The 14,872-nt window shown below is 28.8% G+C and overlaps 2 long non-coding RNA genes across 2 annotated transcripts; both read right to left on the bottom strand.

Annotated features, from left to right (window-relative positions):
• Positions 1-6,826: 6,826 nt before the first annotated feature.
• Positions 6,827-7,415, bottom strand: LOC146925930 (uncharacterized). Its single transcript, XR_015033989.1, has 2 exons — positions 7,308-7,415; positions 6,827-7,221 (listed from the first exon to the last, which is right to left on the bottom strand). It is a non-coding gene; the product is annotated as an uncharacterized LOC146925930 (long non-coding RNA).
• Positions 7,416-7,597: 182 nt separating this feature from the next.
• On the bottom strand, positions 7,598-9,342 carry LOC146925931 (uncharacterized). Its single transcript, XR_015008096.1, has 3 exons — positions 8,575-9,342; positions 8,364-8,475; positions 7,598-7,752 (listed from the first exon to the last, which is right to left on the bottom strand). It is a non-coding gene; the product is annotated as an uncharacterized LOC146925931 (long non-coding RNA).
• Between the last annotated feature and the right edge of the window lie 5,530 nt (positions 9,343-14,872).

Genomic DNA, 14,872 nt, shown 5'->3' on the forward strand with positions numbered 1-14,872 from the left:
AATAAGATTTTGAGAATAATTTCAAAATTTTCGTAAGAATTCTGAATGATGTGAAAATGTTGAGACTGACAAACTATATTTATATAGGAAAAAAGAAAGTCACATCAAACTATATTAAATAGAAAAAATAATTTGAATAAAATATTCCATTTATTCTTTTGTCATTATAAACCTTTTTAGTCAACTTGCATAATCATGTCAATTACATAAGTCTTGCACAAATCATATGATGTGTACGAATTGCACACAAAAACATTAAATGCACCTTAGAATTCCAGGATATTACATTTTCTTGTGTAAATAGAAAAACATTAAATACACCTTATAATTTCGGCATGACACATGTACTATCAAAAAAATTTTAAGGGAAATGATTAAAATAGAGATAGAGATAGAAATGTGGTTTAAAGCAATACCTTTAATATGAAGGATAATTTTTATATCAAATATGATTATATATATTATATAGAGTCAGGATCCATTGTCTCCAAGAGTAAGTCTTTAGACTTACTCCAAATCATTGCTATATATATATATATATATATATATATATATATCGGTAAAAAATGAGCAATTCAAGTAACACTATTGAAAGAAAAGTAACACTATTAAGTTGATTTATATATAAAAAAAAATCAAATCAATCAAAAAAATAAAAATAAAAACAATCCTTGAGAAATTCAAATTCGATATATAAAATTGTACAATAGAGACAGCTAAAAAGTAAATTAAGATTAACCTACATCATAAAACAAAACTAACTAATCGTGTCAAAAACCTTGTTATCCATCAAAACAATTTATAATGAGTAACATAGTATGTCTCTCAAAAACCACAGTCAAACCATTTAGATTGTGAAGAGGTACGAAGAAGATATATAGGTTAATTTCTCTCTTAATATCTTTTACAAACCACAACCGAAAACATTTGGATTGTAAAGAGGTACGAAGAAGATGTATAAAAAAAACTAACCAAATGAAAAGTTATTGTGATGTGAAAAATTTGCTAACCCAAAGGTCTAATTTATAGTATATTTTACGGGGTAATTTTGTAAAATCACAATATTTAACTTTACCAATTATTATGATTTTTTAGCTTTGCCATTAAGAAATACATTTTTATTTCTTTTGTTTTTGACAAAACATTTTTATTTCTTTTTGTTAAGTAAATCAAGTAGCGTTTAATTTTTTTAGTTTGGCCAATTATTATTTCTAAATTCTAACTAATGATATCCCGTGATATATGATTTCCTAGCTCTGCCATTAAGTAATATGTTTTCATTTGTAGCTCTGCCATTAAGTAATACGTTTGCATTTGTTTTTGTTAAAGGAAATCAATACCATATTGATATGGAAATTAATAATGTTTAATTCTTTTTGTTAAGGGAATCAATACCATATCGTGTTGGTTAATTACATCTGATTTACGTTTTGTTTTGACCATTGATTCTTGTATCACATTTTGAATTTTTTTTTGTTGACTAAGTATCATTACCTAAAATAAAATCTCAAAATGGAACAAAACAAATGTCATCTTATTAATTGTCAAACTCACCAAATTGCTTGGTTTGCCAAACTCAACAAATACCATCTCTAGGTGCCACATGGCGATTGAGAAAAACACTACCATATATATCTTTGAGGAAGGTCTCAAATACCATCACAATTTATATGATTTTAAGTACCTTCAAACCATTCCTTGTAGAAGAAAAAAATAAACGTTTTGCTTTGACACTAAGATTTGTACATTATACATTTCCTTGAACACAATAAATGTTAATTAGTAAATATGTCACTAATACTAAATTTGCATTAATCTTAAGACATTATGGTAGTTGAAAGCGAATTACGCTGATTTCTCTTTTGATTACCATTCTTGACGGCTTAATCCAAAATTTTGCATGTAAGTTATTACTAAAACAATTTTGGACTTTTTGTCAAAAAAGAAACAATTTTGGACTTTGTAACTTGTTGACATAGCCTTTTTTTTGGCACACCTTGTGTTGGAAAGTCTAAACTCTTTAGTAATCTAATATCAGCTTGAAAAAAAAGTATGTCATTAATACTGTGCAATTTTTGCAAGTTAAAAGTTTATAGGATAGATAGATAGATAGATATGGATGACGTGTGTCGAATATGAACCTTTCAAATATGGTCTAAAAGCATTCCTTTACTATTTTTGGTAAAAAAACAAAATTTACAAAAATTTAAAATGGAGAAATATAAGTGTGAAATTTGCCTTAAAAGTAATTACCGTAACAAAATATAAAAGGGGAATTAAAGTCCCTGAATAGGAAAGAAGTAGTCACTTTAGTCCCTGAATGCATAGAAATTGCAAAACAGTCCCTGAATGTAGACTCTGTTGGTCAATTTAAGGGACTAAAGTGACTAACAAAGTCTACATTCAGGGACTAAATTGACTAACGGAGTTTGCATTCAGGGACTAAATTGACTAACAGAGTCTACAGGGACTATTTTGCAATTTATCTGCATTCAGGTACTAAAGTGATGATTCCTTTCCTATTCAGGGATTAAAGTGACTAATTCCCCAAATAAAAAAAGATATGATTGATATCAACGAAACATATTTAAATTTTATAAAACACAGTTTAATATGGCCCTATTAAAATTGAACCCCAATAAACAAATTTTGAGCCACATATACATTGAAAAAATACATGACAAATGACAAAGATGGTAGCATTACAACCAAAAATGTATATGGAGCAAATGTCATCTTAAAAAAACGAAAGATATACACTACATCCAAACGCTTCTATATCTAATAGCTTCTTGTAATACTACGCAACATGACTTATTTCTCATGAGAGATTTTCTATGGGTCATCATTTCTACTCACTCCATATTTGTGAAATAGATATATACATAAAAACCAAAGTTGTAAGTGATCCAATAAGAAAAAATAAAAATCAAGGACAACACTATATTTTTGCACAGGGAAACGATTCGAAGAGAATATATCAGAAATGAAATCGTATTTCATTTCATTTAGTTGTAAATCTAAAGTGCTACGAAGAAGAAACAATAAAAACCAAAATGAAAGAGAAAGAAAGGTGATTGAAGTTGTGATGTGAAATTATACTAATCGATATGCTTAATTTATAGATATATTTCACATGATGAATTGGTAAAAAAAAAAACATTAATTTTTTTTTAACATTAAAGTTTAGAAGAAATTTTACGTTACAAAAAAAAAAATTGCTATGTTACTTTTTATACCATTTATGTCAAATGTTTCTACTATTATTTTTGAAGATATTTTTGGTTACAATTTGTTTGACTAATTTAAACTTTAATGCTAAATTTCGGTTACTATTTGTTTATACCATATATGTTTACTATCTACATTATTAGTTTGCAAGAAATTTCGGTTACAGAATTATTTGCCATGAAGCAACTTTAATGTCAAATCTTGGTTACTATTTCAACACAAAAACTTTAATGCTAAATTTTGGTTACTATTTGTTTATACCATATGTTTACTATCTACATTATTAGTTTGGAAGAATTTTCGGTTACAGAATTATTTGCCATGAAGCAACTTTAATGTCAAATCTTGGTTACTATTTCAACACAAAATGTCGATTACAAAAGTAATGTTCGATTACTACCAATTTATTTTTCTGAACCGTTTGATCACCCTTCACAACTAATATGCAAGGATTCTTTGAAAAAAAATCAATATGCAAGGGAAATACTTAATAAAAACAAAATATTATTTAATTTGATTTATTTGAACTTTAATATATCATATTTTATGTTTATGAAACAGTAATAAAATTTTAATTGATTTAATAATTATTACTAAATCACTGAAATTATTTGAATTTGTATCACTTGAATTTTAGTATAATTTTTATGAAAAACAGAAAAAAAAATATAGGATATTAAAATTGGTTCACATTATTATTATTATTATTATTATTATTATTATTATTATTATTATTATTATTATTATTATTATTATTATTATTATTATTATTATTATTATTATTATTATTAAAGTTATGAAAATAAAAATTTAATAAAAATTCATTTCATTAATTGTCAAACTCACCAAATTGCTTGATTTGGTTCTAGGTGCCAAATGTCATATGAGAAAAACATATTCATATATACATTTGAAAGTGCCACATGTCAAGAATAGAAGAGAAGAAAAATGAAATAGGTCCTAAATTTATATTATATAGATAGATAGATGCATGTATGTGTATTACTTTTGGTTGATCAATGCAGATACATGAGTTTTTTTTTTTTTTTTATACTGATATATATTTGTATAATTATTGACCTCTTGCATAAATACAGGAGTTGAACAACTATATTAATGTGGTTGATTGATTTCGAAATCTTCTGAATTGGTACATTAACTTTATAGATTAACAATGCTCTTTATAAATGTAGCAATATAGATCACATAGTTATAATCAAATCAAATACTCCCTCCGTTTCAAAATACATGTAGATAGATAGATGCATGTATGTGTATTACTTTTGGTTGATCAATGCAGATGCATGAGTTTTTTTTTTATACATGAGTTACTTTTTTTTTTGCAGATGATGTAGTCTTGCTTGGTGAGTCGAGGGAGGAGTTAAACGGGAGGCTAGAGACTTGGAGGCAAGCCTTAGAAGCGTACGGTTTCCGCCTGAGTAGAAACAAGACGGAATATATGGAATGTAACTTCAGTAAAAGGAGAAGTGGGTCTACCTTAGAGGTGAAAGTTGGAGATCATATCATACCCCAAGTTACACGGTTTAGATATCTTGGGTCCATAGTACAAAATGACGGAGAAATAGAAGCTGATGTACATCATCGTATTCAAGCTGGGTGGTTGAAATGGAGAAGAGCCTCAGGTGTTTTGTGCGATAAGAAAGTACCACTTAAGCTGAAAGGAAAGTTCTATCGGACAGCAGTCAGACCGGCAATGTTGTATGGTACGGAGTGTTGGGCGGTTAAGAGCCAACACGAGAGTAAAGTAAGCGTAGCGGAGATGAGGATGTTGCGTTGGATGAGTGGTAAGACTAGACATGATAGGATTAGGAATGACATCATTAGAGAGAGAGTGGGGGTAGCACCTATAGTAGAAAAGTTGGTAGAAAATAGGCTTAGATGGTTTGGACATGTAGAGAGAAGACCCGTAGACGCCGTGGTAAGAAGAGTAGATCAAATGGAGGAGAGTCAGGTTAAAAGAGGTAGAGGAAGACCTAAGAAAACTATTAGAGAAACCATTAGAAAAGATTTAGAGGTCAATGAGTTGGATCCAAATATGGTCTTTGATAGAACATTATGGCGGCATTTGATCCATGTAGCCGACCCCACTTAGTGGGATAAGGCGTTGTTGTTGTTGTTGATATATATTTGTATAATTATTGACCTCTTGCATAAATACAGGAGTTGAACAACTATATTAATGTGGTTGATTGATTTCGAAATCTTCTGAATTGGTACATTAACTTTATAGATTAACAATGCTCTTTATAAATGTAGCAATATAGATCACATAGTTATAATCAAATCAAATACTCCCTCCGTTTCAAAATACATGTCCAAGTCAACCACTTCACACATGCCAATGCACAATTTTGACTGTTAATATCTTTAATTATCTAAAGTAAAAAATTATAAAAATTTAATATTTTGAAAATATTTGTCGAGACAAATCAAACAACATCTTTCATGCTAATATTTGTATTTATAGATTAGTTAAAAAATATGGTCAAAGTAAGTCAAGTGAATAGTGCACATTGCAAAAAATGGACATGTATTTTGAAACGGAGGGAGTATTATGTTATGGGCAATGCTAACCAGTGTCTCTGGGGCACCGGTTAAGAACAATTAATTGATGGGTTCCATTTATTTTACCACAATCAAAGTGTAAAACAAGTCAACTAATTAAGATTAATAAAAACTCTATTCAATACTCTCTCAATTCTTAAAGTCACGGCTATTACTACACAAGCATCCTTTTCATCTGTTTACACATCTATATGACTGTCAACGGCTATCTCTCTACCATATTTCTACAGCTTTTAATAAGTAAAAAAAAAACAATAGATTTTTTCACCGGAAGAAAATAATTCATGGAAAAAAAACTGGTTTGGGTAGGCTTTCCCGTGAATTCGTTTGAAAGAAGAAAAAAATTGATTAAAAAAAAATTCACGGAAAAAAAAAGGTTAGAGTAAAATTCACAGGAAGGAATTTTTTTTGTTAAGATATGAAAGGAAACAAGTGGATTAAAAAAAAATTGATTCCAAAATTTCCAAAGAAAAACAAATGAAAAGAAATGTGTGTAGAAGGATCATCATTGTAATTAACAGTATTAAGTAAGTGCAGCGTTTTCCTATTTTAATTAAGTTGACTATCTTTTCATTTTAACTAGTTACAAACCCGTGCTTCGCACGGGTTGAAGAACGTATTTTGTAAAAAAAATTCTTTCAAAGGAAAAATGAGCAAATTAAGGAATATTGCACAAACATTAGAAATATTTATCAAAATATTTATCAAAGCTTTACCAGGTTTTGATTCATGAAAAGAGCATATATTTTGTTCATGAGATCGGAAAAACAACATAATAATTAAGATTAAACTAATTGGAACCGATGAAGGAACCGATGATGTGCAAATTACGATTACATTCGCATGACACAAAATGAACCAAAGAAACAACATTTCCAAGTTAAGATAGTTTTGGATTAGAGTTAAGGGTAAGTCCAAAGTACTATACATTCAAGTACCATACAGGCTAGAGTATAGGAGTTCATGAAGAACAAAATAAGTAGCAGTCAAGTAGGAAAATAAAAGTATATTTAAATTGACAATGATGAAATGAATACTCATTACCATATTCGTAAACTCTTTCTTCAAACAAATAAAAACAAAAAGAAAAATTAAAACTCTCAAAACTCTACCCATCATTTCTTCACTTCATATCATATTTTTCTTCTTCTTGCTTGAAAATTAGTCTTAATTACTTCCTAGCTCTCCACCAAGCTGTTGTTGAAAACAAAGACCTATCCTGCCAGCAAGTTACTACACAACCATTTTCTTCTCTCCAGCACAATCTCAAACTCTCCAACATAGTTACACTTGATTTTAACCTTAAGTCCTGATAATTTACTTCGCCGTGATCTAAATTTTGAACGGGGACATGAGTGGATGTTTGTCGACATAGAATCTAAAGACCCTGTTATTTCCTAAAACCTGAGGCAGTTGAAGATATGAGATCCATATCACTAACAATTCAGGTATTCTTATAAAGCTATGACCATCTTAAAGATAAGAATCACCTCAAAGCAAAATACTCTCTAAGTTTCCAATTCCATTGCTTCATGAACTAGGTATAGATTGCTTCAGATCGAAATTTAGCAACAGCAGCTTTGGACGTACAGTAGCCTTGCATGGAATTAAATGACATATATTAGTGAATATATAATCTTAGACATGTATCGATAAATCTAGCAAATACACTATTAAATTAACAAATTTGTTTAACACATTAAGGCCACATTTTCTTCTTTATTTGTGTTTCTCAAGGTGAAAAGTGAGATTAGCTAAAAGGAGATATGACTACTACCTTCTAGATAAGCCAAGAACTCCAATCTTGATTTGTAATTTTTCAAGAACTCTGGTCTTCCAGAAGAAAATGCATCTGGTTTTTCCTTCTGAATAGCAAAGAGAACCTCTCTAAGGATTGAATTGCAAAGAAGTCAAAAACATGTAAACCTGAATTTTCTGCACCAAATACCAAACTTTAGATATGTAAATATAATGGTTTGATATGTAAGCATGATATATGTTAGCACAACCACAAGCATGACCATAAATGACCTAGCCAACAGTACATGTATGTGAAAGGTGGTTTAATAAGTTCTAACTTTTATAGAGCAAAAAGGACTAAGGATTGTCTCGGCAAGTACTGACATGGTCCAAGAAACCAATGCAGTATGACAGATTAAGGCTCATATGGATCCTAAACCTAAAGTGGTAAGAAAAAGTTAGATGAGGTGTACCAGTTGAAGAAATATCCAACAAAAATTTGCATTCTTTATAAATGCGCTTAAAGGGACTTTACCAAATCCACAGGAATCAAGTATCATAAACCATTTATCAAGTTTTTCATGTATTTCCTTTCTTTCAGCTCCTGAATGTAATTTGCTGAATTTTTGCGTTTTTCTGAACCTAACGCAAGACCGCAGCCCGACCACTAAATGGAAGATTTTGCAATTCTAGGAAACAGAAAAAATTAAAGTTTCTCACAATTAAATCCATTTAATCATATTAGACATCTTTGTCAAGAAAAGTATAAATCTCACATTCTTCGAACAGATTCAGAAACAATTTACCTTAATCGCACATCCTTCCCTGATAACACTATCAGTGATATCAGCATCAAGCATCTTCGACGGAGGCAAATATCGCGGTTGAGTGTAAATTGGAGATGAACGATCCTAGAAACTGAAATTAATATCCATTGACACCATGACCAAGTTGCTCTCATAAAGTGCATTGACATGACAATATGATGATTATATGGTATATAGCCTATTTATTTACCTGAAGTCAGGTACAGGCTTTTTGACGATTCCGAGATTTGCATTATTAAAAGCCTCAACGATACCAATGTCTTCCCGGTAGCCATCATATAAGTAAGCTTACACCTATGAATTTTTCACACCAATGTCTTCCTGAGATTTAAGCTATGAAAGTTCCATAGCAAGATTATCAGGTCAATTCAATAGGATGCACGTATTTATCAAACTCACATTCTCCACCACAATCCATATATAGTTTCAATCCAATTTTTTCAAACTCACATTCTTCACCATAATCCATATATTGTTTCAATCTAATGAATTTAGTGGTACACATCATATTTATTGCTTTAAGTCTCTAAAACGGCAAGATGGTAGCTTAAAAAATCTTAACATACATCATGCTAGGATTAACAAATGAAGATATTAGACAGATAAAAATGCAACAAATGATGCTTGTTAATAGAAAATTGAAACTTACCAAATACAAAAATATTAGAAAGCTAAGCTAAGACCATGATGAAATTCAATGCACAAAAAGAACAAAGTTGATGCACATGCCAAAAACAATATATTAATTTAAAGAAGATTGAAAGAAATCCAAAATAGAGAATTTAAAGAAGTTCAACTTATCCAATCTAGAAGATATATAAAAATCTCCTCTTTTGTGCTATTTCCCTTTCCATCATCACCTGCTCATTTGTTTGCTCTTCCTGCAAACACAAAATATGAAATTACTTATCAAAGCAAAACAAACATTGAGGTGGAATAAGTTATGATATCGCATCGTATAATCATCAACAAACATATTACCATTTCGAATCACATGAACTTAATATTCTCTATCCTAAACAGTCAAGCCAAGACAAAATATTCCCTATAATTTATTTTTTTTATAAGTAAGCTCTAATATTTTAGGTTGAATGCATAACTTTGAATAGGGAAACTGAAACAGTGTCGAAAAATGAACCCCTTAAGCCATAAAAATCAGTCAACTCAAGTCATGTATGGTCTCAGAACCATGAAAAAAGGAAGAAAATGACCTCTTATGAAGAAGAAAGTGAAACACAACTGAACTTAGATACCGTTTGGCCAAGGTTTTTTACGACTTGAAAGTTACTTCAAAACAAAGTTAAAATAAAGGCCTTTAAGAAAGAAGCTAAAATTGTTTGGTTTCTTTGTTTTTTTAGTTTTAAAGTTATTTTTAAGTTAAATGTTGTTTGGCAAAATATTGTACAAACTGTGAATTTTTTTATTTTTTTATGGTGTCCTGGGTTCGAACCCCGGACTTGGCATGTATTTATGCATTGTTCATATCAACTGAGTTAAGCCCACGAGGACAAAACTTTGAATTTATTATGAATTAACATATAATAAATAAAAAAATGTTTAAAATATTTTTTGAAGGCTAAAAATGTTAAAAAATAAAAGATATATTTTTTTTTACAAATACTATATTTACTCAGTAAAGTTATTTTGTGTAACATGAATACAAATTTGTACCATCATTTAAATGACTTGTTAAATATTTGAATAGGAGAAACAATTTAAGGAGTCTGAAATAATAACATAAATAATATCAAAATAGTTGGTTTTTTCTATTTCAATTATACTCTATAACAAATTTCGTTATAAGAATATCATATTTTTGGTGTCTTTGATATAAGAATTTATATTACATGATATTATATTTGTTCCATTGTTGGTGTCATGAAAACAGATATGTTTAGTTTTTTTTGAATAAGAAAAAGATATGCATAGTTTGTTACAATATAAAGGTGCAATATATATATATATATATATATATATATATATATATATATATATATATATATATATATATATATATATATATATATAGGCATATCAAATGAGAGGGATTTTATTGTGAGAGATGAGAGGGTTAAATCATAACCCTTGGATCAATATTAATGGTTGTGATGAAGTTTGTACACATCTGGTCTCTCCTTCCTGTATCATTTCTCTTCGGTCTCTTTTTCAGTTCATTCGCCCCTCCATTTCTTTTCCTGTTCTCCATTGTTACACTTCTCCCTTTCTTCTTCTTCACATTACAACTCAAAACAGAGGTTGTTTATCCCATAAAAGTAAAAGTTAGGACTTTTTCAAAAAAAAATCTTGACATAATTTCATGGAAGGAGAAATCAAACTACCATTCTTTTTCAATTGATTTGGAATCTGAGCAAAAAGGAACGAATGGAATAGGGAGAAAAATAACTCATCGATTGAATTACAGGATGAAATGGGAAGAAGGAGGGATTCATGTTTAACAGTTTGATGATTCACGTTTTTAAATACACTTTTTTCATGATTCAAATACACTTTTTTTTTTTAAATCTTCATGTTTCTCATTTATTTTCAATTGCTTCATGATTCACGTTTAAAATCAACAATTTTGATGATTCAATTAGCTTTAGAATTTGGAAAAATAAAATGATAAAAAATAAAGAAAAAGGAATGGCAACAGTCTAGGCAAAGGCGTGTAAGAGGATGAAGCTGAATGGGTGAAAAGATTAGCTACAATTTTAAAAATTTAATACCACACTAAAGATTGATCCAAGGGTTATGATTTAACCCTCTCATCTCTCACAATAAGAGCTCCTCTCACTTGAAACATTCCCATACTATATATATATATATATATATATATATATATATATATATATATAAGTATAATTTTTTTAGGCATCTATACCTTTTTTGAAGAAAAGACATCTACAATTTTACTTTTAATTAAAATCAAAATTTTATGAAAATAATCATATGTATTATGCAATGCCAAAAAAAATTATACGCATTAGCGTAACAAAAAAACAGACACATATAAAATATTACTCAAAACGCTAATGTGTGTGTTGTGTGTATATATTTGCGAGGTTGAAGAAATAAAATAAAATTATTTGGTATTCCTTTGAAAAAAGATAATAAAATTCCTTTGAAAAAAGATAATAAAATTAAATGGAACTTCCTTAAAAAAATTAAATGGAACGGTTCAATAAAATAAAATAAAATAAAGTTAAATGGAAGAAAAAAACATATTGAAATATAATATTAAAAAAAATAAAAGAAAAGGTTCCCAGCGTGAGTTGAAAAGAGGTGCTTGTGAAATAAAGTCGAGAAGTAGTTTTTTAAAGTAACATTCAACAACTTTTGGCCAAAGCTCAATCCATTCAATTTTATGCATTCAAAAAAAGTATTTTTTTTAGTAAGTACTTAATTGATACTGTGTTTGGCCTAACTTCTCCTTAAAAATGTAAAGAAGTTGGAAAAAAAAACCGGGTCAAACGACACCTTAATCTCCGACAACGGCAATGGAGAAGCAACTGAATTTGGGAGAAAAAAATTGCAAAATTGTTAAAAATATAAAAATTGGAAAATAATTAAAAGTTATTAAAATATAAAAATTAGAAAATAATTTAAAAAATTGATGAGGGGCAAAAATGGAAATTCATGGCATGATGAGGTGGCAACAATCAAAATCCATAAATTATGGAATTACCAAATTGCCCCTCATAGGGGCAAAAATGTAAAAACATGATACATTTATTTTAATAGATAGTAATAGATTGAAGTAAATTAAGTGGGATCCATTATTTTTATTGTTCTTTAACCAGTGTCCCGAGCTGGGGCACCGGTTAGCAGCACCATTATGTTATATATCCACAGAGAAAATAATCATATTATACCACAAACATGGATGGGAACGTCTAGAGGAAGTGATTTATACTTTCACAACATATTCAATTAAAGATTAAATCTTGATTGAAAGAGATGTCTACTGAAAATAAACCATTAATAATCCATTATTAGATTAGATTAGATAGAAAAGGTAATCCACAAGTTGTGCTCTTTTGTTATGCTAACATGATTTGGATGTGCTGAATTGATATAGTGAGATCAACATTAGGCAAAATCAACTTTTTTTGGTTCACATAGATTGTGACATAGTATCAAACCCTAATAGAGAAAACAATCTATGAACCGTATTCTTTCCCTGATTTTTTGGGTAACATTTCATAATTTATGGTCCTACTAATGATCAAATCAGTCTCATAGATGCATGCATACAATCCTCTAATTCTATTAATTTACCTAATTATGTCACAAGTTTATCCTCTATAGCATTTCAAATACCAAGTTACTTCATCATAAAAATTATTAGTAGGGTGAATTTTATTTGTAGTCGTGCATTTCCCTCAAAGTAATTTGTAAAGGAGGATTAAATTTGTCATGCTGCACTAAAAATTGTGGTGGTTTTGTTAATTTGAGCTTATCCAACTAATATTCAAATCCTCTAAAAAAAAAAATTCTAATAATGTCCAAATTGTAGGATGAAAGATATAAACGCAAGTCAATACTGAAGCTGCATGTTGTAGTACGTACGATGCGTTGAAGTTGTATTAGAGTCACACGTAGATGAGATTCTTATTAAATTGTTGGATGTACAGTAAAAACTCTTTAAATTAATTCTCGGTAAATTAATAAACTCTCTAAAATAATAAATTTGTCCGGTCCCGATTTGGGCCAATGTAAAAAATTGAAAAACTTGATAAAATAATAAGATAATAATTTTCGGGAGATCCCTTTATAATTTTCGGTCCCAAGAAAATCATAAATTAATAATTCATAGAAACTAAAAAAATATATTAAGAATACATTGAACACATTTGTTCCTCTTGTTTACATTTACTGTACTTCAAAAGTCATTATTGATTTCCAATGCATATGAACATAGTAGTTACTAATTTACGTTGAGTCCCAAGGTTCGCTGCAACGTAATTCTAAGAGGCATGGACTAATTTACCTTTTTGTTTGGTATATATAATATAATTACTTAAAAACTCTTTAAATTAATAATTATTAATTTATCCATAAATTAATAACTCTCTAAATTAATAAATTTCTCCAGTCCCGACATTATTAATTTATAGAGTTTTAACTGTATATATATGTTGTGCTATTTAATATAATGAAACTCATTTGGATTTGGTTCCATTGTTATTCTAAACTCGCTATTACTTTTACAACGACCAAATAAGAAATATCTCACTAAATAGTGATTTTGTACGTCGTATCTATTTATAGAACTAATACAATTTCACTCGGTCAACCTAATTGAATATTTCACATTCAACTACCACAAACATGTTAATACATTTTTTTTAAGGCACAACAAGTTAATACCGTAAATTGTTATTTTAACTTCTTTTCCCAAATTATATAATTTGGGATTGAATTTCACTTTCTTAATTTCTTGCAAGTTGGAAATGACTTGAAAATGAAGTTGGATATCTTTTGGTGTAATGATATTTTGACATCCATTTGATGACAACTTTGTTGACAACCTTGTTTTTCTCACTTCTTATTGGTCAAAAACAATGGAGAGAGAAAAAGGAAGAGAGAGGATAACAACATCATATGAGTATGAGAGAGAAAGTTGTCCAAAAGTTGTCAAAAAGTGGTTGTCAAAATATCATTTCTCTATCTTTTGACTTATATGCCCAAAACAGAGAATAGGCATTGCCAAATTTTAATTGATACAACCTATACACCTATGGCACGACATTTTAATTTGTTTTTGACATTTTAATTGAAACTGCAAAGCTTATGATTTGTGACATTGTCATTGAACTTAGTTTTCATGTCTTTGATTGGACAATACACATGCTTTTTAATAAACTAATGATAGCGAAATCATATTCTACTGATTTTGTTAAATGTTTTACACATCCGTACAAAATATTATTATTATTTTGTACTAGCGGGTGCGTCACTCAGTTTTTTCATTCTTTTTATTGATCTAACACGTGTAGATTATAAATGATATTTTATAGAAATTTTGTGTAAATTACAAACGATATTTTATATAAATTTTTTAATATAGATTAAAATTATAGGTATAGATATTTGTGACTTTCAAATGTTACAAACTCAACAAATCATATTTATTTTTTTCAATGAAAACAATAATGTAACAAATATTACTAAAAAAACAATAATATAACAAATATAACAAAAAATCTTATCTTTTTTAATAACACCAACAATACAACATTATTATAAAATAAAAAAAATTGTTGATAGATAAAATTGAAATAACATAAAAGTCAACCCAAAATCTCCTCAAAATCCACCAACTTTGTTTATATATAGTATAGAGTAACTCACTCCATTGCTTGTACAAAAAAATAAAAAGATTAACTCCATTGCTTTGTTAGTGATGTAACAATCAAATAGGCACGTCTCCAAGAATCCAACAAAGAAAAGTACATAACATCTAACAAAAAATATAAAAATTTAGA

Source organism: Medicago sativa, chromosome 4 (assembly GCF_051527215.1).
Source record: "Medicago sativa cultivar Bolivia chromosome 4, Bolivia_mono, whole genome shotgun sequence".
Classification (NCBI taxonomy): Eukaryota; Viridiplantae; Streptophyta; class Magnoliopsida; order Fabales; family Fabaceae; genus Medicago; species Medicago sativa.